The 26,640-nt window shown below is 36.0% G+C and overlaps 1 pseudogene; it reads right to left on the reverse strand.

Moving 5' to 3' along the window:
* Nucleotides 1-1,968: 1,968 nt before the first annotated feature.
* The window catches only part of LOC112928098 (ubiquitin-conjugating enzyme E2 E2 pseudogene), a 91,371-nt pseudogene continuing 66,699 nt past the window's right edge, over nucleotides 1,969-26,640 (reverse strand).

Raw genomic sequence — 26,640 nt, forward strand, 5'->3', positions numbered from 1 at the left:
TTTAATCCCTTTCACTATTTTTTATATTCCCCAAATGAATGAGACCATGTAATGTTTGTCCTTCTCTGGTGACTTACTTCACTCAACATAATACCCTCCAGTTTCATCCATGTTGAAGCAACTGGTGGGTATTTGTTGGTTTTAATGCTGAGTAATATTCCTTTTAAAAAAAATTTATTGGAATTCAGTTTGCCAACATTTAGCATAACACCCAGTGCTCATCCCATCAAGTGCCCCCCTCAGTGCCCATCACCCAGTCACCCCAACCCCCCGCCCACCTCCCCTTCCACTACCCCTTGTTCATTTCCCCGAGTTAGGGGTCTCTCATATTTTGTCACCCTCACTGATATTTTCACCCATTTTCTCTCCTTTCCCTCTATTCCCTTTCACTAATTTTTATATTCCCCAAATGAATGAGACCATATAATGTTTGTCCTTTTCCGATTGACTTCTTTCACTCAGCATAATACCCTCCAGTTCCATCCATGTCAGAGCAAATGGTGGGTATTTGTCATTTTCTAATGGCTGAGTAATATTCCATTGTATACATAGACCACATCTTCTTTATCCATTCATCTTTTGATGGACACCAAGGCTCCTTCCACGGTTTGGCTATTGTGGACATTTCTGCTATAAACATTGGGATGCAGGTGTCCCGGCGTATCACTGCATCTGTATCTTTGGGGTAAATCCCCAGCAGTGCAATTGCTGGGTCGGAGGGCAGGTCTATTTTTAACTCTTTGAGGAACCTCCACACAGTTTTCCAGAGTGGCTGCACCAGTTCACATTCCCACCAACAGTGCAAGAGGGTTCTCCTTTCTCCACATCCTCTCCAACATTTGTTGTTTCCTGTCTTGTTAATTTTCACCATTCTCACTGGGGTAAGGTGCTATCTCATTGTGGTTTTGATTTGTATTCCCCGGATGGCCAGTGATGCGGAGCATTTTCTCATGTGCTTGTTGGCCAATATGTATGTCTTCTTAGGTTAAATTTCTGTTCATTTCTTTTGCCAATTTCATGATTGGATTGTTTGTTTCTTTGCTGTTGAGTTTAATAAGTTCTTTATAGATCTTGGATACTAGTCTTTTATCTGATATGTCATTTGCAAATATCTTCTCCCATTCTGTAGGTTGTCTTTTAGTTTTCTTCACTGTTTCTTCTGCTGTGCATAAGCTTTATATCTTGATGAAGTCCCAATAGTTCATTTTTGCTTCTGCTTCCCTTGCCTTCATAGATGTATCTTGCAAGAAGTTGCTGTGGCCAAGTTCAAAAAGGGTGTTGCCTGTGTTCTCTTCTAGGATTTTTTTTTTTTTTGCATTTATCAGCTACAGTGATTTATTGAGTGCTTTAATAATACAAGTGTTCATCAACCGATCCACAGTCAAAAGTGGCAGGTCCCTAAGAAATTTACAAGCACTTTAAGTAAATCAAAATACATATTATTTTGTTCAATCCAGCAGTCTTCTGTGTGGGGGACAGAAGGCTAGTGATAAACAGAGTCTCAGTAATGCACGGTGATTCTGATTGAAGCTTTTGTACAAAAAACTTGTTCCCTGTAGCATGCACCCACCAATAAAGACTTCAGTACAAAACATTAAGTCTAAGCACTACATTTAAGTAGAAATGAGATGTAATTCTGAATTTTTTTTCCCAAAGATCACATATAAGGAAAAAAATCAAAATAAAACAAACAACAAAAAACAAAACCACACAGTAATACAAAGCTTTGTAAGAAAGCTCTTACTATTACAGATCCAACATTGTTTGCACTGAAAACAAAAGTTCCCATCCATGTTGATGTGGGGAAAAAAAAACAACAACAACCCAAATCTTTCAAGTTAATAGGAATCAAAAAAGGGAATAAATTGAGAAGGGGGGTGGAGGGAAGAAACAAGGAAAAGGAGGAAAAGGAGGGAGGGAGAAAGGAGTGGGGGGATGGATGACATACCATCAGAAAAAGGTTCAAAATTTAATAAAGATAAGAAAATAAGAACCGAGGTCTGGAGGGGTGGGTAGGGCTATTGATGCACTTGGTGAATGTGCTTGCACAGGTCCGACGGGGGCAGCAAGCAGCAGGCCCCTATGTGGCATACTGCTTGGTCCACTGTCTGGCCATCTGGTCATGCTCTGCTCTGTTGGTAATGTACTGTGTGGCAATGCTACCCACTAGAGGGTCAGCAGGGTTGCAATCTGTAAGAATTGAGCAGATGGAGAGGAGAACTTTAGAAATGGTTAGGGCTGGACTCCAGTTGTCCTTTAGGATATCCAGACAGATGACATCCTGGCTGTTAATATTACAGTGATAGATTCTTGTTCGGAAGGTAACCTTAGGAGGTTTAAAAGGATAGTCTGATGAAAAGGTAATGTCAAGAAAGAACGCCTCTCCCTCATAGACAGATCCTGGGGGTCCCAATATAGTTGACCTCCATTCATAAATGTTGTCTCCTTTGGATCCAGCACTATAGTTGGGAGGAGGGTCCAATGTAATCTCTGCAAGTTCCTTCTGAATTCTTTTAGCACTCGTTGACAATTTAGCAGCTGTTTTGCTGGATATTTTTCCTTCCTTTTTCTTGGGCTGAACTTGTTCTCTTTCTGGTTCTTGTTGAACACTTTCACGTTGGTCTCCATCAGAACTTCCTCCACTAGTGCTTGGACTGTCATCAACTCTTTGTGCCTCAGTGGATATGTTAGATCCCTCAGTGCCGCTGCCTCCACCCGCGGCTGTTCCAGTTCTGCCTCCCAAGGCTGCTGCCCGCCACTGCCGCTGTGGCTGCCCCTGAGTCCTGGAAAGTTCCTCTAGGATTTTGATGGATTCTTGTCTCACATTTAGATCTTTCATCCATTTTGAGTTTATCTTTGTGTATGGTGTAAGAGAACGGTATCGTTTCATTCTTCTGCACGTGGCTGTCCAATTTTCCCAGCACCATTTATTGAAGAGACTGTCCTTTGTCCAGTGGATGGTCTTTCCTGCTTTGTCCAATATTAGTTGACCATAGAGTGTAGGGCTTATTTCTGGGTTCCATTGATCTATGTGTCTGTTTTTGTGTCAGTACCACACTTTCTTGATGATCACGGCTTTGTAGTACAACTTGAAATCTGGCATTGTGATGCCCCCAGCTCTGGTTTTCTTTTTCAGTATTCCCCTGGCTATTTGGGGTCTTTTCTGATTCCACACAAATCTTAGGATTATTTGTTCCAACTCTCTGAAGAAAGTCCATGGTATTTTGATAGGGATTGCATTAAATGTGTAAATTGCCCCAGATAGCATTGACATTTTCACAATATTAATTCTTCCAGTCCATGAGCATGGAATATTTATCCATCTCTTTGTGTCTTCCTCCATTTCTTTCAGAAGTGTTCTGTAGTTTTTAGGGTATAGATCCTTTACCTCTTTGGTTAGGTTTATTCCTAGGTATCTTATGCTTTTGGGTGCAATTGTAAATGGGATTGACTCCTTGATTTCTCTTTCTTCAGTCTCACTGTTAGTGTTTAGAAATGCCACTGATTTCTGGGCATTTATTTTGTATCCTGCCACACTGCTGAATTGCTGTAGAGTTCCAGCAATCTTGAGGTTGAGTCTTTTGGGTGTTCTATGTAGAGTATCATGTCATTGGCAAAGAGTAAGAGTTTGACCTCTTCTTTGCCAATTTGAATGCCTTTTATTTCTTTTAGTTGTCTGATTGCTGAGGCTAGGACTTCTAGTACTATGTTGAATAGCAGTGGTGAGAGTGGACATCCCTGTCTTGTTCCTGATCTCAGGGGAAAGGCTCCCAGTGTTTCCCCATTGAGAATGATATTTGCTGTGGGCTTTTCGTAGATGGCTTTTTTTTTTGTTGTTGTTGTTTTTCGTAGATGGCTTTTAAGACGCTGAGGAATGTTCCCTCTATCCCTACACTCTGAAGAGTTTTGATCAGGAATGGGTGTTGTATTTTCTCAAATGCTTTCTCTCCATCTATTGAGAGGATCATATGGTTCTTGTTTCTTCTCTTGTTAGTATGATCTATCACAAGTGTTGAACCAGCCTTGCATCCCAGGGATAAATCCCACTTGGTCATGGTGAATAATCTTCTTAATGTACTGTTGGATACTATTGGCTAGTATCTTGTTGAGAATTTTTGCGTCTGTGTTCATCAGGGATATTGGTCTATAATTCTCCTTTTTGGTGGGGTCTTTGTCTAGTTTTGGAATTAAGGTGATTCTGGCCTCATAAAACAAGTTTGGAAGTATTCCATCTCTTTCTATCTTTCAGAACAGCTTTAGTAGAATAGGTATTGTTTCTTTAAACCTTTGATAGAATTCCCCTGGGAAGCCATCTGGCCCTGGACTTTTGTGTCTTGGGAGGTTTTTGATGACTCAGTTTCTTCCCTGGTTATTGGCCTGTTCAGGTTTTCTATTTCTTCCTGTTCCAGTTTTGGTAGTTTGTGGTTTTCCAGGAATGAGTCCATTTCTTGTAGACTGTCTAATTTATTGGTGTATAGCTGCTTATAATATGTTTTTAAAATCGTTTGTATTTCATTGGTATTGGTGGTGATCTCTCCTTTTTCATTCATGATTTTATTGATTTGAGTCTTTTCTCTTTTCTCTTTAATAAGGCTGGCTAATGGTTTATCTATCTTATTAATTCTTTCAAAGAACTAACTCTTGGTTTTGTTGATCTGTTCTACAGTTCTTCTGGTCTCTATTTCATTGAGTTCTGCTCGAATCTTTAGGAACCCTCTTCTTCTTCTTGGTGTAGGTTTTATTGCTGTTCTTTCTCCAGTTCCTTTAGGTGCAAGGTTAGCTTATGTATTTGGGTTTTTTCCAGTTTTTTGAGGGATGCTTGTATTGTGATGTATTTCCCTCTTAGGACTGCTTTTGCTGTAACCCAAAGATTTTGAATGGTTGTATCTTCACTCTCATTAGTTTCCATGAATGTTTTTAATTCTTCTCTAATTTCCTGGTTGACCCTCTCATCTTTTAGCAGGATGCTCTTTAACTTCCACGTGTTTGAGTTTCTTCCAAATTTCCCTTTTATTACTATATTTTTCCTCAGAATTTTTATGATAAAAATTCTGATTTTGTCATATGTTTTTTTATACATCAATTGGTACAATCATGTGATTTTTCTTCTTTAGCCAGTTGATGTGATGGATTATGTTTACTGATTTTTTTTGTACATTGAACCAGCCTTGCATCCCTGAAATGAATCCCATTTGATCATGGTGTCTGATTCTTTTTACATAATGCTATATTCTGTCTGCTCATACTTTTCTTAAGAATTTTTGTGTTTGATGGTACCTGGGTGGCTCAGTGGTTGAGTGTCTGCCTTTGGCTCAGATCGTGATCCTGGGGTCCTGGGATCAAGTCCAGTAGTAGGCTCCACTGGGGATCCTGCTTCTCCCTCTGCCTGTCTCTGCCTCTTTGTGTTTCTCATGAATTAATAAATAAAATCTTTTTAAAATTTTTGTATTTGTAGTATTCACGAGGCATAATGATCTGTAGTTTTCTTATTTTGTACTGGCTTTTCTAGTCTTATATTAGAGTGATAACTAGCTTCATGAACTGAATTGAGAAGTGTTTTCCTTCTCTATTTTCTGGAAGAAGTTGTATAGAATTGGTGTTAATTTTTCTTTAAATATTTGGTTGAATTAACCAATGAAATCATCTGTTCTCAGAAAATCTCTTTTGGGAGTTTTTAGATTATGAGTTCAATTTCCTTAATAGGGCTATTCAAATGATCTGTTTCATGTTCTGTGAGTTGTGGTAGTTTTTCTTTTTTTGAGAAATTGATCCATTTCATCTAAGTTCTTGTATAGATGCATACAGAATTCTCTTATTATATTTCTGATATATGTAGGTCTGAAATGTTAATTCCTGTTCCAATCCTCGTATTGATAATATGCCTTTTCTTTTTTGTCAGTCTTTCTAGAATTTTGTCAATGTTGATGAGGGTTTCAAAGAGATAACTCTTTATTTTCTTGATTTTTTTCTATTTTCTTTCTGTTTTAAATTTGTTTCTCTCATATTTCTTGCTTTAGGTTTGTATTTTAAACTTCTTGAGGTAGGAGCTTAAATTGTTAATTTGAGACTTTTCCTTTTCTCTACTATAAGCATTTAGTTCTTTAAATTTTCCTCTCAGCACTGATTTAGCTGTGTCATGCAAATTTTGGTATGTTTTATTCCCATTTTTATTAACTTAATGTAAATTTTATATTTCCTTTGTGACTTCTTTTTTTTTTTAAGATTTATTTATTTTAGGGGGGGACAGAGAGAGAATTTTAATTCTAAAGTTCATCAGGAAGTTGAAAGTGATTAATCTAACCAGATTATTAAAATATAAACAGCTAAACCAATTTAAATAGTGAACTACTATCACAAAATTTACAAGTTATAGCTTCATTATATTAGTATGAAATATCATAGCTGAGAACTACTATACCTTATCATTTATAAGACACTGATATAAAATAAAGCATCAAATGTCATCCAAGGGAGACTTCTGCTTTCAGAAAGATAAAGTTGACATTCTTTTACCTATTACTCCCACTAAATAAAACTAAAAAACTTGGACATTATATATAGCAGTACATGATAGGACTGAAAGTTTAAGAGAAGAAGGCAGTCCAGCCTAGGGACTTTGTGACCTAAAGAACAACACAGGTGAATCCCCTGAATTTCCTTTTCACTTCACATATTTCCCATGTGGAGATGAAGAAACTAGCAACTCAGAAGCGTAAATGGATAAAAACAAAAAAAGCACAACAAAAGCCTAGTCTACCTAGCCAAAGGATTAGAAAAGAGGCAGTTTTGGACATAATTTAGAATGGTATTAGGAAACAACTCTTTTTATTACCCTTCTTTAAAACTGCAGTGTATCTACAGTGCATATAGCTACAGCAGAAGCTGCTGTATTACTTTTGGAGAATGTGTTGGAACAGATAGCCCAAGTAGTTGCAGCTTAGGCAATGTAGACACAGATTGACTCAGTTCCCAAAGATTTGGATAACAGCCGTTGATACTTTAATGATTTTAGGACAATTGAACAAGACTTTTCACAGTTGGTGTAAGAATAATAAAGCTCTGTCTGATGCCTCAGTACAAACAGCTCACCTTCCATTTGGAGGAACTGGGACTTACCATACATTAACATAACCTCTTAGGACAGTGACCTCTAATTTCGTCTTTCCAGAACTGGCCTTTTCCATTCTTTAAAAATGTTGACCTATATTGCCATACCAGTGTAGGTACAGTAATTTAGATTTACTGGTGTTCAGTAACTTTCTTCTATCATGGAATTTCTTGTTTAGAAATAATGTAAGCCACTTTTTATTTTCCCAGCTTCTCCTATATTTATGTATTTCTGGTATCAAATTGACATCCCTTTCAAGTGCCTGTTTTGCCTTAGCATTTAATTTACCCCTGGACCTTTAAACGTTTTGCTGCTTATTCACTTGGTAAATCATTCAGCAATTTTCCCATGTGTCTTTTTCATTTACATGCTTTAAAAAACAGGAGTTTTGACATGTTCATTTCATTTGCTTTGAAATTAAATAATAAAATTATACATTTAGCATTTTCTTCCCTTCTGGTGAGGATTTCAGGACACTATTTTTGTGAATTAGTAATGTATGTTAGTATATATTGTTACGATCATAGTTTTAAAATAAAAGTATTCAGGAAGCCAAGCAATTAACTTTTTAAAATAGAAATGAATATCCTAGTGCTTATGTGGGATGAGTTAGTTTTTAATAATTAGTGTTTAGAAGCTGGAAATTAACAGTAATATTTGCCTTTAAACTGGTAATATGTTTAAATAGTTTTCATGAAAGATTGACTTATGGTAATTGAAACTTGAGGGTTAAGTTTTAATTTTGGTTAGATTATAATTATCTTCATTGTATTTGGAGAATATAGGTCTGGAAGTTGGAATTTGGGGATCCCTGGGTGGCTCAGTGGTTTAGCACTGCCTTCAGCCCAGGGTGTGATTCTGGAGTCCCGGGATGGAGTCCCATAGCAGGCTCCCTGCATGGAGCCTGTTTCTCCCTTTGCCTGTGTCTCTGCCCCTCTCTCTCTCTCTCTCTCTCTTTCTCTCTTTCTGTGTCTCTCCTGAATAAATAAAATATTTAAAAAAATAAAAATAAAAGTTGGAATTTATGTAAAATTGATTAGTGTTTAATTTTTCTTTTGTGAAATATGGCAATTCTGAATTATATAATTTAAAGAACACTGTTAATAGCTTAGAAATTTTATACTTTTAAGAAATGTCTCTGCATATAAAAACACATTTCAGGGATTTTCCAGTGATTGACAATATTCTTATTTATTAACATCCTTTTCATTTATATCACTTGCAAGTTCATATTTTAGTCATTTGTGACTGAGAAAGTAATTTTCTAAGCATGTAATATTCCTGTAAATTAAATGGCTTGCCATTTGAATTATGATAGCAATTTCTAGTAACTATTAAGTGACTTGTGTTTCTTTATTTCTTACTGTATTTATCTATGCAAATAATTAACCTGCTAGCCTCAGTTATATACTTTTCTTTAACTTAAAATTGATTGGAAAAAGTGAATTATTTTTTGTTTTCCTTTCCAAAGCCCAATATTATTAATTTATCTATGGAGACTAGTATGAACATAAGAGTAACTCTGGCAATCATTTTATTTAAATTAATGTTTGTGGAAGTGATTTGCAAAGTTGGGGGAAGAGAGGAGAGGAAATGATGGCAAACTCTCTAAACACATGACAGAAAGAAGATATAATTAAGATGAGAGAATAAAGTACCTCAAAGGTGAGAACATTGGAAAATGTGGACATTCACATACAACTAGAGGGTCTACTGAATACAAGAAACACTGAGATAATATGCTCATTCCGGTTCATTGTGTTGCTGATCCCAAGAAACAACATTATATCTAAATATAATGACTAGATGAAATTTAAAAAATATTAGTGTAATGAAAACCTCACAGATGCTATATGATTCCCCAAACACATACCTAAATTGAAAATGGGACCAAGAAAGATGCCTTGTCCATAATTTTAAGTCAGGCATTTGCAAGTGTTCAGAATGTTGGTTAAACATTTGTGAATCAAGGAAGTAGCCATTAAGTATATGGTTTGGGGCTTGGTTTTTATCCTAATCAAGCCAGAGAAGGCATAGTTTGAAAGTAGGGATTTGAGTAAAGGAACATATACTGTCCTGCACAGTAGAAATAAATTAAGAATGTTCAGTGAGATCAGAAAACATATAAATCATCGGACAAAGACATGCTTATCTTTTTCCTGAATGTATTTGGACTGTACTATTTCTGAGGAATAATCATCTTTATTTTGGGCATTTTCATGTGTTGTATGTTTTTGTACACACATGTGTATTTTGTGCTGGGTATGGTGATTAATATGTTACCTGCTTTTTACAACTGGGAAAACCTGTAGATTTATCTGAGACCACACTGGTGAAGAGATGTTAAGTGGGCTAGACTGACATTCACATTCTGATTGTACTGTAGAACCTTATCACCCAAGTCATCTTGCCCCTTCTCTTGCTGACCCTGCAGCAGTTCTTTGAGGCCTTGGGAGATGAGATGTTGCAGTGAAATTAACAACTGTGTTTTATGCTTGCTCAAAGAGGACAGAGATTAAAAGGAGGAAAGGCCATTATGTATATAGTTCGAGTATTTGTGGGGATAGAATTGAGGATAGGAGAATACATTAATACATTTAAAAATGGGAATATTCACAGGAGAGAAATGTTTCATAAAGATTTTTTACTTGTAGCTGCTGTTCTCTTTGACTACAGGAACAGTAATGTTTGCCAGAGAACTTAACTTTTTCTCTTTCAGTATTCCCTATATCTATGCAGAGTGCTTCACTAAAATCTGATGCACATTTAAAAACTTGTGTGTATGTTGTAAAGAATAAAGTAACAGATAAAAGGAAATATGTATGACCTACCTCGTTATTTCCTGTTTACTCTTATTACACCAACGGAACCCCTTACAAAGAGTGGTGATCTAGTAAAGAGGATGTATGAAAGACCAGAAAAAAATTAAGCAGAGGACTATGGCAGTGCTGATAATGATGGAAAGAAACAGATATATTGGAGGAGCAGCTTTTGAGTCATCTTCTGGAAGATGTTCTGGGAGGGGGATGGGAAAGATATTGATGGTTGTTTCACAGTTATATAAATATTAATGAATGTTTTCCTCAGTGCTTATCTTCCTTCTTTCTAGTGATGCTTTGACTTGTATGGAAATGGTTCTAGTTATATGTAGCAAATGCAATTCTATATCGTAAAAGAACCACTTCTAATGATAATTTCTTTTCTAAAATACTCTTTCCACCCCAGACGTACTTTGAAATGAGTCCTTAATGATTAAAGTCTTTAGAATGTAATCTTTATGGAAGGTTATAATTGTGGCTCTTTTATTTGTAGCATCTTTTCTAAAAACAGGAAGAATTAAACCTTCACAGGCTAATTTCTGTTACCTATGATTCATATTACTTAACTTTGCCCTTGGTACTATTACAAGGGGTTTCCTTGGTCTCTTACTTGATATCAGTATATAATTTATTTTGTTGTTAAACACATTTGGAAAGTTTATTTTCCAAGTCATTTGCCTTATAGCCATTGTTAGAACCTTACTTAACATTGCCCTAGAAGATTTTGATATAGCTACATAACAGCAGTCTGTCTTTTTTTGTATTGTTTTATCCTGTGGCAATGTGTCCATCCTATAATGTGCTTATGTTCTATTCTCTGTAGCAGTAATTCTACGTATGGGGACTTCTATACCTTTAAGCACTTGAATCATTAGACAGTTTGTATTTCAATACAAATTTAGTACCCCAGTCCCTCTTAGAGTGTTTGTAGTACTATATGATGCATGTAAATAGGGATAGGCCAAACTGCTTGAACATAGAAATTCAGAAGTCAAGGACTTCATTGTGATGATGTGGGCGGGGCTGGTGGGAAAAAGACAATAAAGATGGGAGAGAGGGTAGGTCTGGTTTGTCACTTTCTTTTGTGCAGTTTTTCTTTTAAGTGCAGTTACTCAATGTTCATTGACAGCGATATGTGAAACACTTCATTTTGTTACTGGCTATTGGAGATATAATTACAAAGATTTATTTCTAAAGCAAGAAATGTTGATATTTCTATGCAGTTCCTAAACTTATAATGACTTCTATTTGTTTGATCATTTTTCTTAGCTTTCTGCATTCATGTTGTGTATTTATAATTTATAGAATTGGTGTGACCCACTAAGTATAAATACATTAAGTGTACTTTTTAATAAAGTACACTTTTTTGTTTCTTTTTTCAGTTTTAAGAGAAACTTGCAAGTAATCTTTGATCAATCTGTCTTACCCAACTGCCATATTTACTCTTTGTGTATATTGCAAGTTGCCTTCAAATCCACTTTTCATTCTTCAAATTCATCATTGTCATTGCTGTAGTTTAGGTTGGACTATTCAGCGGCTACTGAGCTAGTCTTCTTGCTTATAGTCTAACCTCCATGAATTCACATATCATACATTAACAGAAATGATCCTTCTGAAATGTACATCTGATCTTGCAGCTTTCCAGCTTAAAATCCTCCAATGGACTTTTGCAACTTTGATGATCACTTGCAAACGACTTGGCTTTAACACATAGGAAGCTACACATGAAATAGATCATTTAACTCTCTGTGTTCAACATTCACTGCCCTACACATTAGTCATAGGATCTATGTGTAGCATCTGACAAATATCAACAATATTTGTTTTGTAGAAAACAAAACAAAACAATAACCACTTCATCATAATCTAAGAGTAGCACATTTACTGAGGGATAAAAAACTTGATGATGGATGCGCTTAGAATAAATGGAAGTAAGTCCAAATCCCAGTGTCAGACTCTTTTCACATACTGCTTTCTGTACTTAAAATACTCTTTCTCTCCTACATAGTAATTTTTTCTTTCAAAACACCTCCCTTTAGGAATGTTTTCTGATATCCCTCCCCATTATGATTTAGATGACTTTTCTATGTCTTCATTTGTCTTTTCTGTGAATGCTTGTTATATTTTTCATGATGCTCATTAATAAGTTTATTAATTTGCTTTTACTGTTTGTCCAGCTATGTGTTGCAGAGGCTACATTTATACATTTGTTAACAATTTTTAATAGCTGTGTTATTTTAGAGCAGCTGATCTCAAAATACAGTCTCCAGGCTAGCAGAACTGCCTCATCTGGGAGTTTAGAAATGCAGATCCTTAGACTTCACCCTAGATCTATTGAATCAGAAACTCTGGAAGTAGAGCTGAGCAATCCTTGTCTAGGTTAGACTTCTAGTAATTTGATTTGTGTCAACATTTGAGAATCACTGTTTAAGAATCACCTATGCGTTGGAAACTGATTTCTGTGACTTCAATCCATTTCTACTAAAGAGTCATATTACTGTTATGTAAGGTCTAATAGAGATATTCATAATAAATCTTGGTGATATCAACAGTATTGTCAGTATAAATGTGAATATTTTGGCCTAAATAGTCTTCGCTAAAACTCTTTGCATAATATCATTACCAATTATGGATAAAGGATGATAGTAGAAAGCTTTGTACACTGTGGCCATTGATATCTATAAATAGATTAATTGGAAGAATCCTTCTCTGGATCATGTAAATATGATCACACTCAAGCTTACAGATATCAAGTAATGTAAACTGCTATGACAGTTTCTGGAATTATTTACCTGTATTTTAGTTTCTTCCCTCTCTAAGTGATATTTCTTTTGTGTAGTGTGCAAATTACTTACTTGACCTTGTAGTAGTACACTGGTGTACTTTTTATAGTAGAAAAGGCCAGCAGTGTTGATGGGAGTGGTATCCTCAGCTTTTCCAGCAAGCATGAGTCTGCTGTCAGTCTTGATTGAAGACCAATTATATATTACAAGAGTGGACTTTGATTTTTGAAATATTCTCTCTGGATAAGACCATTAAATGCATCATTAAAGGTCAGATTTGGTTTAGCCAAGGGATACTGAAAGAATGTCTTATGAGATTACTTTGCTATGATGCCTAGTACATAAAAATATAGCCTCTTTCACTTAAGGTGTTTACAGATTTGGAGAATTGAAATGAGTCAATATATTCGGCTCAGCAATCTGTGGGAAACATTTCTGGTTATTCCTTACCTAACTTCTCCAATCTAGGTTATGTTTGTTTCCCCATGTGTAATCATTCATCCCTCCCCGTCCCACTATGGCATGCTTACTGCTGATATAGTATTTATGAGACTATACTATCCACACTACTTAATTGTTCATAGTTCTAATAAAACTGTAATCTCTCTAAGGACAGGAATTCTGATTTACCAATCTTTCTATTCCCTCACATAGTATAGTAGTTATTTGGTAAATGTTTGATGTTGAATATAATGAGGTGAATCAGTGATGTGAACAGCAATATAATCATTCTCTTTTCAGTTTGTTTGTAAGATTAATAGATTAATTTCATCATAAGGATTTCATGACACTTTGTTAATGACATAAAACAACTGAGTTTTAGATGAAGTAGGGGACTTTACTGGTTTCTGTGAGTGTAATATAATGGTTTCCTATCATTTTTAATTTCATGACAATAAAATAATCATAGTTGAATCTTAGATTTTAGGCTAGATTAATAATCTATTAAACTTATCAATGTTCTCAACAATCTGGTCAAGTTTCTAGGTAAAGGCAAATATACTTGAGTACATTTAAGGACAAATCAATAAATCTTATTTTGGGGACGAAAGGATGATATATTTCTATTTACATTTCACTAGTATTTTTGACCTTATTTTGGTTCTTCTATTTACATTTTCACTAGTATTTTTGACCCACGCTGGCAAGACTTTTTGGATAGACAGCAGGCCATTCACATGCTCTAATCTAAGAGATCCTGATGCTTTCTTTGAGAGTGTCATAATTTTTTGAAAAGCAGTGATGTGAGTAACCAAAATAATAAAAGCCTTCAGTTCTGTTAAACTCAACATTTATTAACAGGCACCTACATTTTAGGTACTGTGTTTATGAATTCATGTATAATTAAATCATACTACCTCAAATGATATAGTTGTCATTAAGATACTTAATTATATCATTATCACCAATATACTCAGAGCTTAATGGGGAAGACAAACATGGCTGCAACAAGTTGAGTTGCTTTATTGGAATTATTATATTGATTCTTCTATTTTGCTTGTGATACAACATTCCCTATCTGTTGGGTTTTTTTCCTTTCTCTCTAGTTTGGTGTCTTTCTTCATTGTGTATTGCTTTGTCTTTTTTAGAGGCACTCACACCTATAAGCCCATTTCCTTTTTGTGTGAGATAGGTAATATTAAATTATGCAGATAATCACACCATTTCAGAACTGTTGTTTTTTTTGTTTTGTTTTTTTGGTTGTTTTTATATGTTTTTTCCCCCCTTCTTGGGAATAAGGAAAATGAATGAAGTTGGCTGCTGTCCAGGTATTATCACTTCATGGACTGTGTTCTTACCCAGTTCAGGCATGTTCATTGTTTACTGCTGCCAACTCAGCTATGGATTGATTTAAAACTGGTCACAATTGTCCTAGATGTAATTCTGAGTGTTTTTTAGGGAACTACTAGGAGGTTAGGAGGCTTGTTCTAAAAATAGGGTTACAGGAAAACAAGACTTGTTACTCCAAGGCTGTCTTCACTTTGAAAGAGATACTATGTAGGTTTTTATAAGCTTATTACCCATTTGGTTTATTTATTTTTTTAAAGCTTTTTTTTTTTTTTTTTTAAGATTTTATCCATTCATTTGAGAGAGAGCGGTTAAGAGCACAAGCAGGGGGAGGGGCAAACGGAGAGGGAGAAGCAGGCTCCCTGCTGAGCAGGGTGCCAGAGAGAAGGCTTGATCCCAGGATCTACTCTATCCTAGGACCTAGGGATTTTGTCCCGAGCTGAAAGCAGACGCCTAACTGACTGAGCACCCAGATGCCCTATCCATTTGATTTAAGGCCAAAGTGCATGGCACATTATCCATCACAATATTCTGGATATAGTTCTTCGGAATGAGCAAAGGTAGCATGGGGAAGGCAAAGAGATTTTGGTTCTTCTTAGAAGTATCGAATGTCTGATATGTAGGAAAACTTTGAGAGTCTTTTCTTGTACCAGTGAATTGAAGATAGTAACCAACTTAAAAAGATCATAAATGAGAAATAGCAAGTTTCTATACATGAAAATTTCTGTACATGAAATACTGAATGGAGAGTAAAAAATGGGATCGGATTTGATGTTAAAAGAGAAATCTTTATGGTCAAGGTACTTAATGACAAAATGTGTATTTTTCCAGAAGAATATTAGGAAAATCTTTTCCTTGAATAATAAAATTTTAGAGCTAGGAAGAGATCTAAGGTGCTATCTTTTCCAACATTCATATTATATAAAAGTGGAATCTGAGACTCAATCAGATCCCTGACCAATTGTAGAATGATGGAATTTGGGGGGCTCAAAGGAGAAAATTATTTAACTGCCCATCTGAGGCATGGATCAGTTCTTCACTGAGAGCTAGATTTTGAGACTGGAAAGGGCACTGTGTGGCTTCTTTGCTGTCCTTTGATCTGATATATGAAATCTTTCCATGACATTTTTCTTAAGAGGTAATAATGTTGCCATTTGATGATTCTTATTATTTGTGGTAGTTATGTTTTATAAAGTTACCTTGAATGCTGAGTTAGTGCATACTAAATCACTGCCCCTGGGGGAAATTCAGGGTTAGATTCCTGCCAGCCTCTGGTCACATTTTTGTCAAACAATGCATAGCTTTGTTTTATGTGTTTATGTTTAAAGGCACCTTATTTAATATATATTGTTGATTCATTAACATTGAGCTCATAGCCAAAAGCAGTATAACCCATGTCTCAGGGAAGCTTATTTATTCTGTGTATTTTCTCTGTAAGGCACATCACAACCTCCTTGTGCATAGGGATACTAGGCAGCATTTCAGCACTATGCTTGGGAGCCATTTTAAACCGTGAAATCACCAACAAAAAGCATGCAGATATGAAATATGTGGCACTAAATAGACTGAGGAAAGAATACTTGTTTACAGTAGGAGAGCTGAAACAAAAAAGCAGCAGGTTCCTCGTTCCACCTGAGGGTGAGAACACGTGCAGTGGATGACTCAGATTTTTCACAACTCAGTGCATGTGCATGTCTGTGAATGATGACGACTGTGGAAGCACTGCAAGTATTGAACTTGGGGTTACAAATAAATTTTAGCAAGTAGGTGGATTCACAGATTTGGAATCTGTGAATAATGACTTGTACTTTCCTTGGCAGGATAGAAACAGAATTGAGGCTGACAACTCAGATCCACTGTTGGATATCTCCACCTTTCTATATAGTCTGTCCCTGGTTTCTCTATCCCTTGGGACTACATATGTAGGCTTAAAAATCTTCATCTCCTGGAAGCCATTCAAACATTTGTTTGAGAGCTGCCTTCAGTCTTATTTTCTAGGTATTTTCACCATTTACTCAACTGTATCCCAGTCACAATGAGATGTATAGTTTCCTCATGAATTTGATAGGACCCAAGGAAACTATTGACTCTGTATTGATCCATTGTCCTGAATCCTGTGTCCTATCCTACCCCAAGCCGTGCAGTCTCCCTCACTGAAACAAACCTCCAAGTAGCAATTACCTAGTAAACATGGAGAAAACCTCAAATTAAAGAGAATTCCTCACTTGTATCTTTCACTTTATCTTGGAGAGTCAAATCCTGTCTGCTTATTGTGGAGAGCAGCATAGTGAAGCCAACGCCTAGAATCTCTATCTCTTATATCCCAGTTATGTGTACTTCCTACCACGTTATGCTCCCAGCAAAATAGTTCTATAAAATAACATAGAGTTCTTAGTTGAAATTTAAGAATAACCTCAAAAGATTAACCCATTAGAGACATGTTGTTTGTAAAGAACCTTTATAGTCATGGTGCTTGATGACAAAATATATACTTTTCCTTTAATCTAAAATTTAGTTTCAGGTTAAAAAAAAACCCTCCCTTTCATTCCCAGACTGGAAACATGGGTCTTTGGACCAGTCTGTCCAGTAGATGTGTTTTGTTGGGTCCACAGATTATTACTACTCACAGGGTTTAAGTTATTATTACTTTTTTGAATTAGTAGGCAGCATTTAAAAATCAAGCAATTTCACATAATATTCTGGGTTTCTGGATTCTCTTGAAAAATCAGGTGACTACACTGGGCTTAATTTTCTATTAGGGAATACTTGGAGCTTTGTATTGTCTCCCAACTCTGAGGTTCTCTCTCTTATTCCTTTAAGTTTAGTTAACTTAAGTTTGTGACTCCTATTTTACCTCCTAAAATAATTGGAATTTTTCATGTCACAATGGTATAAAAATATTTTCTATCTATGCAACATATCATGGTATTAAAATGTATAATATAAATTGGGTATTGTATTTGGGAATCTTGTTGCATATTATAGGTTGAGCATAATATTCTTACTAATATTAAGTTGGAAGGAACACTCTAAGTTTCTGTCGTTAATGAAAGCCATTCCCTTTTGTGCTTCCTATTCTTGGCAGCTTTTATATTCCTCATTGTCAGTTGCTTCCCTGTAGGTGAGCTTTTGGAGGCAAGTTTCAACATCTACCACCTCCTTAGGTGTGTTATAGAAGGAATATTGAAATCATTTTGCATATTCAAAGGTATGCCTCCTAGCCACTATGCACAATGCCCAAGGCATGTTGTTGAGTTTGGGAGGCATATGATCCAGAGTCTAAAAGTCATTGCTCCTTTTCTGCTTATTCATTGTCTTCAAACCGTATCCTTTGTTTAAGCACAAAAAAAAGCCTCCAAAGTGGGTTGCGACTCAATGAGACAATGGGTAGAGGGGGGGGCTAAGATCTAGACCTAAAACAACAAGAGTTGTAGCAGCATTGGCAACAGCAGCCACATGTGTAACAGAGCAGCACAATCTCAGACTCTCATCAGCCCCTTGCCCTCTTGACATGAACAAGATGAGAGGGGGTTACTGCCTTCTTGGCTTCCATAATTGTATTTTATGCAAACTGTAGGAAATTTTTCCGTTTTAAGGCAGGCTTGATGTTCATGTAGTCATAATTTTACTTTTTACTCAAATGTTTCAGGGAGGGAACATTCCTTGTGATATGATCTATAGCCCTGCCTTCTCTGAACCAGATATTCACAACCTTGGTTTTAACATGTACATATGTGGATCTTGTTTATTACAAGTTCAAACTTCTGCCCTGTGAACAGGTAAGGCTTAGCTTTGTGGTTGTGCTTTAAAAATATGTGGTGATGCATATTCATTGGCTTTGTGATGGTGCTATTGCTAGCAAGTCATGTTGGTTCACGGATGTTAGCCATTTACCCAACGTGATCATTAAATATGTGATGTATGGGCTGTGATGTCAAAGCCTCATTTATTTTCTTCTCTGTGTCATATTGGAAATCTACCATTTGTTATGGAAGAATTGTGTGACTCTAACATGTCACAAGATTGGACCACAGATTATATCTCATCCTTTGATTACTTTTTTTTTTTTTCCCCAAGCAAATGATTGCTTTCTCTTTAGGGCTCATCTAGTATCACATGGGATTCTTTTTCTTGCAGCTGTTCTTAAATATAAACCTCAGTGCCTATTACATACATTCTAAACCACACATGAACATGGATTAATTTGTGCATTACTGTGGTCAGAGCCTTTTATTGAACTGAATTAATCCAATTTATTTAATAGTGCTGGGTCATTCTATTAGGAACAGTGGGTACTAGTCATTTTTCTTTACCTCTACTGCATCAGCTTAGGCTGTTATACTGCAGTAACATCCAACCTCACAATTACAACTACAGTAGTTTACACAACAACAAAGCTTCTTGCTTGTTCATGTTACATCTTACTCATGGGTCATTCATTACCTGTGGCTCAGTTTCCGTGTCTTTACTCTGGGAACTAAGCTGACAGAGCAGACCCTCTGGAGTGTTGTGGGGCTTGTTGGCAGAGAGTTGCTGGATTTACAATGTCTCTTAAAAATTCTCCTCACAAGTGGCATATCTTACTTGGATTCATATTTTATTGTCCAGGCAAGTCACGTAAGCAAGCCTGACATCTATAGGGCAGGGCGGTGCAATTGTTTCATAATGAGGGGTATAAAATATTTAGAAACTATAATAATCTTTGTCTTAGTCTACTACTGGGTCACAAAAATTTACTCATCTCCCTTCTGTACCTAAAATATCTGAAATGTTAGAGTTCTTTCCTAATAGAGACAGCCTAAAAGTTCCATCCTGTTAGGCTCAAAGTCTGGGATTATATGACAGTCTCCACAGCAGCTTCTTGTGTGATCTTTCTTAAGCTGGAGGTTTATTAGAAAACAACCAAAAGCAAGCCACTCCTTCATCTCCCATATTCTCCAATGTGTTCAGTAGAATAGGGACTGGATAACTATGACAAATATCCCTATCTGAAAAAGGGCAGAATGCAAGGCACAAGAAGTCACTGAAACTTGAGTTTTAATCAGCCTTTGTTTTCAGATTTATTACTAATTTAGAAATCAAGACAAATTGCATCTTTTATTTCTACAAGGCCTGGAATTTCTAGACTCTCCTCTGGGTCCCCCTACTTCCAATTCTCTTGCAAATTGGCCTTTTTTTTTTTTCTGTGTTCATCTCCTTCTTACAGCACCTTGCCAAAAAAACAGCCAACAGCAACCAGTTCATGCTAGCAATATTCTTTTTGCCCCCTTCCTTGTTTGAAGTCACAAAATGTCCCCTTCAGTTTAGTGAAAGGGACAATTTTAACAAATATTTGCTTCTGCATGATATAGATTATTTTCTTTCTCCAAAAATAAGTTTCTTTGCCCAATATTGGGTACTACATATTTTAGGGTACTGTTCTGGCTGTGTTCTATTCCTTGTAACAATTTCTGTGTCTGGTTAGCTTATACAAAATAAGTTATAGTAACAAAGACTGTAGAAATTTTAGTGGCTTTAACAAAGATTTATTTCTCACTTATGGTATCTGCATATCATGCTTTTTTGATTACACCTATTATCTGTAACTTTTTCACTAAGGTTAATATATGATGAAAAGGCCCCATTTGGGAAATTTTGGGCTTGTGGCAGAAGGAAACATTCAAAGTGCCTTCACAATTCTGAGAGGTGGCTTGTCACACCTCTGATATTTCATTGGTCAACGTCACATAGCCAGGCCTTATATTAAGCACCCATATATCTGAATCATGGTCCTTTCCCTTACTAACTCTGTGACTTTGGAAAATTTTCCTCACTTTTCTGATATTCTGGTTCCTTGTATTTAAAACAGAGTTAAGAATATCTGCCTTGAAATTGAGTTAACATGACATTGTATATTGTGTAATTACTAGTCTAGGGTAAGGCTCTGAAATATAGTCTAGGGTGAGGCTCAATAAACTGAGCAACATGAAGGATTTTACTCAAGGTAGACTTCTCTCAAATTTTTAATGGCAAAGAGGAATTAGAGTTGATTAAAATGAAAGAAGGCTTTCAGATGGAGAATCAGAATTTGTGATGACACAGGATGTGTGAACAAATAAATTCTGCATAATATGGCCTTTTAAGAAACATTTAAAGGACTAGACAGGCAGCCAGGGAGGAGCAGAGGAATGAGTTTGATTGATGGACTTAGTCTGTGATAAGTGTTCAGTACTCATATTTATCTATATTGTCTTTAGAGTGGATATGATAATTCTGGGGAAGAGTAAGATTATTACTTAACTGGGCCTGTCCTCTATGCCTACATTTCTCTGTTTGAGTAGTGGGATAAGGACGAGGTGTCATCCTGTACAAATTGGGAACTGTACTCTAGGTGAGGAAGCCTTAAATTGAGAATCTAGGGCTTATAACAAAAAGGAACAGTTATCCCTCTTGGAGATGGGGAGAAATCTTTGCTCCCTAATGTAAACAAATTCTCCTTAAGGAGGATCCTGAGATTTTTATCCTTTGTAATGTAAATATAGGTCTCTAGTGAGAAGAAAAAACTGTTCTCTCTGACATTTCAACCCAGGATTTGTTTAGGGTTTTATTCCCCCTTGAAATGTAAACACCTAACTCCTAGAAGGTAAATCTCTCAGAGTTTCATGATCAATTCAGTTGTAATTTAGCTTTCTTTTAGCCCAGGTAAGTTTTAGTAAAATTTGCTTAGCAAGCACTAAAAATACTAACTGCAGAAACATAGGTTCTTCAGAACCCCACAATATGATGTTGAGATGGCGCTGGGGCTGAAAGGTAGTAGAGGGAATATTTAATATGGCAACAGTAACAAAATGCAAATTTTTGTGTAAGAGAAATTTCATGGTCAAATTTAAGTTTGTGTTACATGATTTTAGTGGAAAAAGAGAGACTAGGGACAGATAAACTTGAAACTGTATAGAGGCATGGTATTGAGACATTAAACCTGAATAATACAAAGGACATAGAAAAAAGAAAGCAAGCGGCCAAATACATTTCCTTTACTGTTAGAAGAAAATGAGGATGTGGATGAGCACAGATGGAAAATTTTCAGTGGGTGTTCAGGTCACTGGAATGGTAGAAATAGAATGAATAGGTTACAAATAGGTCAAAAAATTTTTTTAAAAATACATTTTTTCGGGATCCCTGGGTGGCGCAGCGGTTTGGCGCCTGCCTTTGGCCCAGGGCGCGATCCTGGAGACCCGGGATCGAATCCCACATCAGGCTCCCGGCGCATGGAGCCTGCTTCTCCCTCTGCCTGTGTCTCTGCCTCTCTCTTTCTCTCTGTATGACTATCATAAATAAATAAAAAAAAAATTTAAAAAAAAATAAAAATAAAAATAAAAATACATTTTTTCTTTTTATTGAAGTACAATTAACATACAGTATTCTATTACTGTATAATATAATGTACAATACAATGTACAATACAATGATTGTACAGATATACAATGTACAATTGTATACAGATGTACAATATAATGATTTAACAATTCCATACATTACTTAGTGACCATCAAGATAAGTGTACTCTTAACATCTTTTCTCCCCTCCCCCCGACCTTTCCTCTGGTAACTAGCACTTTGTTCTCTGTATTTGAGAGTCTATTACTGTGTTTGTCTCCTTATTTCTTTGTTCATTTGTTTCTTAAATTCGACACATGAATGAAATCATATGGCATTTGTATTTCTCTAATTGACTTATTTCACTTAGCATTATACCCTCTGGGTTCATCTATGTTGTTGCATGTGGCAAGATCTCATTTTTTATGGCCAAGTAATATTCCAGGATGTGTGTGTGTATACACACATACCCTACATCTTCTTCTTTTTTTTTTTTAAGATTCTATTTATTTATTTATAGAGACACACACAGAGAGAGAGGCAGAGACACAGGCAGAGGGAGAAGCAGGCCCCATGCAGAGAGCCCAACGTGGGACTCAATACAGGGTCTCCAGGATCATGCCCTGGGCCGCTAAATCGCTGTGCCACCAGGGCTGCCCCCATCTTCTTTATCTGTTTATCTATGGATGGACACTTGAATTGCTTCCATATCTTGACTATTGTAACTGATGCTGCAATAAATATAGAAGTGCATATATTTTTTCAAATTAGTGTCTTTGTTTTCTTTGGTTAAATACCTAATAGTAGAATTATCAGATCATATGGTAATTCTATTTTTAAATTTTTGAGGAATTTCCATACTGTTTTCCATAGTGGCTGTACCAGTTTATATTTCTATCAATAGTGCATAAGGGATCCTTTTTCTCCACATCCTCACAACACTTGTTATTTCTTGTGGTTTTAGTTACAGCCATTCTGACAGGTATAAGGTGATACCTCATTATGGTTTTGATTTGCATTTTCCTGATGATGAGTGATGTTGAGCATCTTTTCATGTTTGTTGGACATCTGTATGTCTTCTAAAAACATTTTTCCAGCTTTATTGAATATTAATTGCTCATATAGTTGTGGGTTTATTTTGTGGGTTTTCCATTTTGTTCATTGATCTATATGTTTCTGTGCCAGTACCATACTGTCTTGATCACTACAGCTTTGTAAAATAGCTTGAAGTCTGGAATTGTGATGCCTCCAGGTTTGCTTTTCTTTTTAAAAATTGCTTTGGCTATTTGGGGTCTTTTGTGGTTCCATACTAATTTTAGGGTTTGTTCTAGCTCTGTGAAAAATGCTGGTGGTATTTTGATAGTGATTGAATTAAATATGTAGATTGCTTTGGGTAATATAGAGATTTTAACAGTATTTGTTCTTCCAATCCATTAACATGGAATTTCTTTGTGTCATCTTCAATTTCTTTCACTATTGTTTTATAGTTTTTAGAGTATAGAACTTTTACACTCTTTGGCTAGGTTTATTCCTAGGTATTTTATGGGATTTGGTACAATTATAAATGGGATTGATTACTTGATTTATCTTTCTGCTGCTTAATTATTGTTGCATAGAAATGCAACAGACTTCTATACATTGATTTTGTATCCTGTGACTCTACTGAATTTATGTATTAGTTCTAGTAATTTTTTTATGGAATGAAATCTTGCCATTTGCAATGACATGAATGGAGCTAGAGAGTATTAGACTGAGCGAAATAAGTCAGAGAATGGCAAATACCATATCATTTCACTCATATGTGGAATTTAAGAAACAAAACAAATGAACATGGAAAAAGAGAGAGGCAAACCAAGAAATAGACTCTCACTATAGAGAACAAACTGAGGTTATCAGAGGGTAGGTGGGTGGGGGATGGTTAAATAGGTGACAGGGTTTAACAAGGGCACTTGTGATGAGCAGTGGGTATTTATGTGGGAGATGGATCACTAAATTCTGCATCTGAAACTGATATTACACTGTGTGTTAACTAACTGGAATTTAAATTAAAATTTGAAAAATTTTCCCCCCATACTTGAATAGTTTTGAGAAAGAGATAAGCAAGTGAAATGGGTATGTTCTTAAAGGGTTTGAAATTGGGATAGTGTGTATGTCCAGTTGTGGAGAATGGGAATGAGGAAAGGTGGGTTTAAAGGCTGAGGAAGGGCAGCCCAGGTGGCTCAGTGGTTTAGTGCCGCCTTCAGCCCAGGGTGTGATCCTGGAGACCTGGGATCAAGTCCCACGTTGGGCTCCCTGCACGGAGCCTGCTTCTCCCTCTGCCTGCTTCTCCATCTGCCTGTGTCTTTGCCTCTTTCTCTCTCGTGAATGAATAAATAAAATTTTTTTTAAAAAATAAAGGCTTAGGAAGGTGGATTTGGAAACTCACAGGAACATGAGATGAAGTAGGGAGGAAGGAGAGAAAGAGAAACATCATTTATAATGGTTTGATCAGTAGATCATAGAGAATCAAAAGCCAGAAATGTAAATGCTTGGGGATTGCAATGAAATGGGAAAGAGGAAAAGGCAAAATGATACATGAATGTTTATAAAGCAACTGGTAAAGAAATGAAGATGGCAAAGCTGGCATGAAAATAGTTGGGTTTTAGGATTTAGAGTGACACAGAAAAGCACTGTGTTAAAATTTTATAATCTATTTTTAATATAACATGTTTTATCTTACTACCAAAGTAATACATGCTAATTAATGGAAGGAAATATATTAATAGAAGAAATTTAAAGAAGAATGAAAATTAGTCATAATCCCATTACTTACAGAGGACAACTGTTAATATTCCCGTATTTTTATCTGATCCATCTATATATTTACGAGATGCAATTATATTACACCTACATATATCTACATACTTATAAATTTCTCTTCCTTTTTTGTCATTCAGTAATAAATAATTTACTCTTGCTGTTAGATGTTATTCCACAGCATCACTTTGAATAATACTTTTTGTCTTTCCTTACAATTTTTGCAGATAGCTTCTTTTCTCCTGAGGTGAATAGAGTGGAAACAGTAAGCACACCTATGCTTCTAGGTTTGGGTCATTACATTCCAGGCCTACTGCTTTAAATTGCTGTGTTTGGTTCATCACTCATGTCTGTTCAAATGTTCCCACAGTTTCAAGACACTACCAGAATTCTTCCCTTTTGGGGGAGGAGGAAAGTCTTTAATATTTACAAATAATTTTCTATATGCATTAGCCATTCTGTTTTCATGTCAGCATGGCAAGGTAGCTATTATTATTATTTAAATTTTGTAGATGAGAAACTTCAAGCTCAGAGAGACTGAATAACTTTTCTAAGGATGTACAATGCCTAGGTAGTGAAGCCAAAAATACAATTTATGTTCTCTTTCTTAAAACTCCATTCTTGTTCTTTTACTCCCTAAAGGAATAAAAAGAAAGGATTATTATTAAAATAGTCAGAATCTCAGCTATAAAATTGGAACGATTGCAGATATCATGAACCCAGTAACTCACATGTTAAAAGAGTAGTTAAACCAGCTGGTAGAAAAGGACAGAAAACAATTTTAGGAGCCACATTTGGAGGTCCAGTTTTTGGCACATTGTTAAATAATTGCCTAATGCTTTCACCACTTTGCCTTAAAATATGTTTCCTGTCCCTGATAATTGTGTTATGGGGGTATATGAGGGGATTGGAAGGAAATGTCATACTCCCAGGGCTTAGGCTTACTACTGGGCCTTGATATGGCATCCCATTCCCTACACTTGTAGTGCTAAAACCTTCCATACAGGTTATACTGGGAGTTGCTGGGGACATTGAGAAAATACAGAAATTGCATCTCTTAGAATCATAAGGAACTTAGGACCTGGCAGATGATATCTTGACTTTATGTGCTGGCGTCATGGCAAAATTAAATTTAGCAGCATAAAGCCAAAGGAAATGCTAATGAGAAGTTATTACCTAATAATATTTGCAGAGCCTTGACAGGTATTGAAGGGAACATGGAGGTGGATACAATTCCTGTTCAGGGCATAATAGCTGTAAGAGGACTAGTAAAGCATGCTCTTGGGATAAAATTGCTTATCAGTATAAGGTTAATTACCTCTTTGAGGACATTGACAGAAGTGACATTGACAAGAACAGAAAAGCAGAAGGCCTTAAAAATCGTGGTCTTTACACATTTGGAGGAAGAAATACAGGAAGATGTAAAATGAAGTCATCTTGCTACACTGAATACACCTCTCTTTTCTCCTCCCTTCTAAGACTGAAATAAGAACCATCCTTAACTGGGTATAGTTCAGTCCCATTTCAGAATTTTCTCCATGTTTATCCTGAAATCGCAGCATGAGCCTTAGAAGTGATACACTAAAAAGCTGGATCTAGTCCAGCACATCCAAAGTGCAGTGTTTTAGAATCTTTCCAGATTGACATTGGATAGAGTGTAGCCATTTATTACTCTTTATTATGGAAGGATGTAGTCTGTGAGGACCATCCCGACTAAAGTAGTTTCTTTTTTTTTTTTCTTCAAATAGAATGCCAAATAGAATTGGCAGTACTCCTTGAAAATTAATTCAAAGTGTACATAACTATTTTAAAGGCTGAATTTACATTACATATTCTTTCTGAACAAGATAGTATTAGACCACATAATAATACTGTAGTGATAAAAATGTACTTTATGTTTAGCATAATAGCACATATTTATGGGACACTACTTTGATCCAGGCACTACTCTAAGTTTTAACAAGTATTAAGTCATTTTTTTCCTCATAATA

Source organism: Vulpes vulpes, chromosome 6 (assembly GCF_048418805.1).
Source record: "Vulpes vulpes isolate BD-2025 chromosome 6, VulVul3, whole genome shotgun sequence".
Taxonomy (NCBI): Eukaryota; Metazoa; Chordata; class Mammalia; order Carnivora; family Canidae; genus Vulpes; species Vulpes vulpes.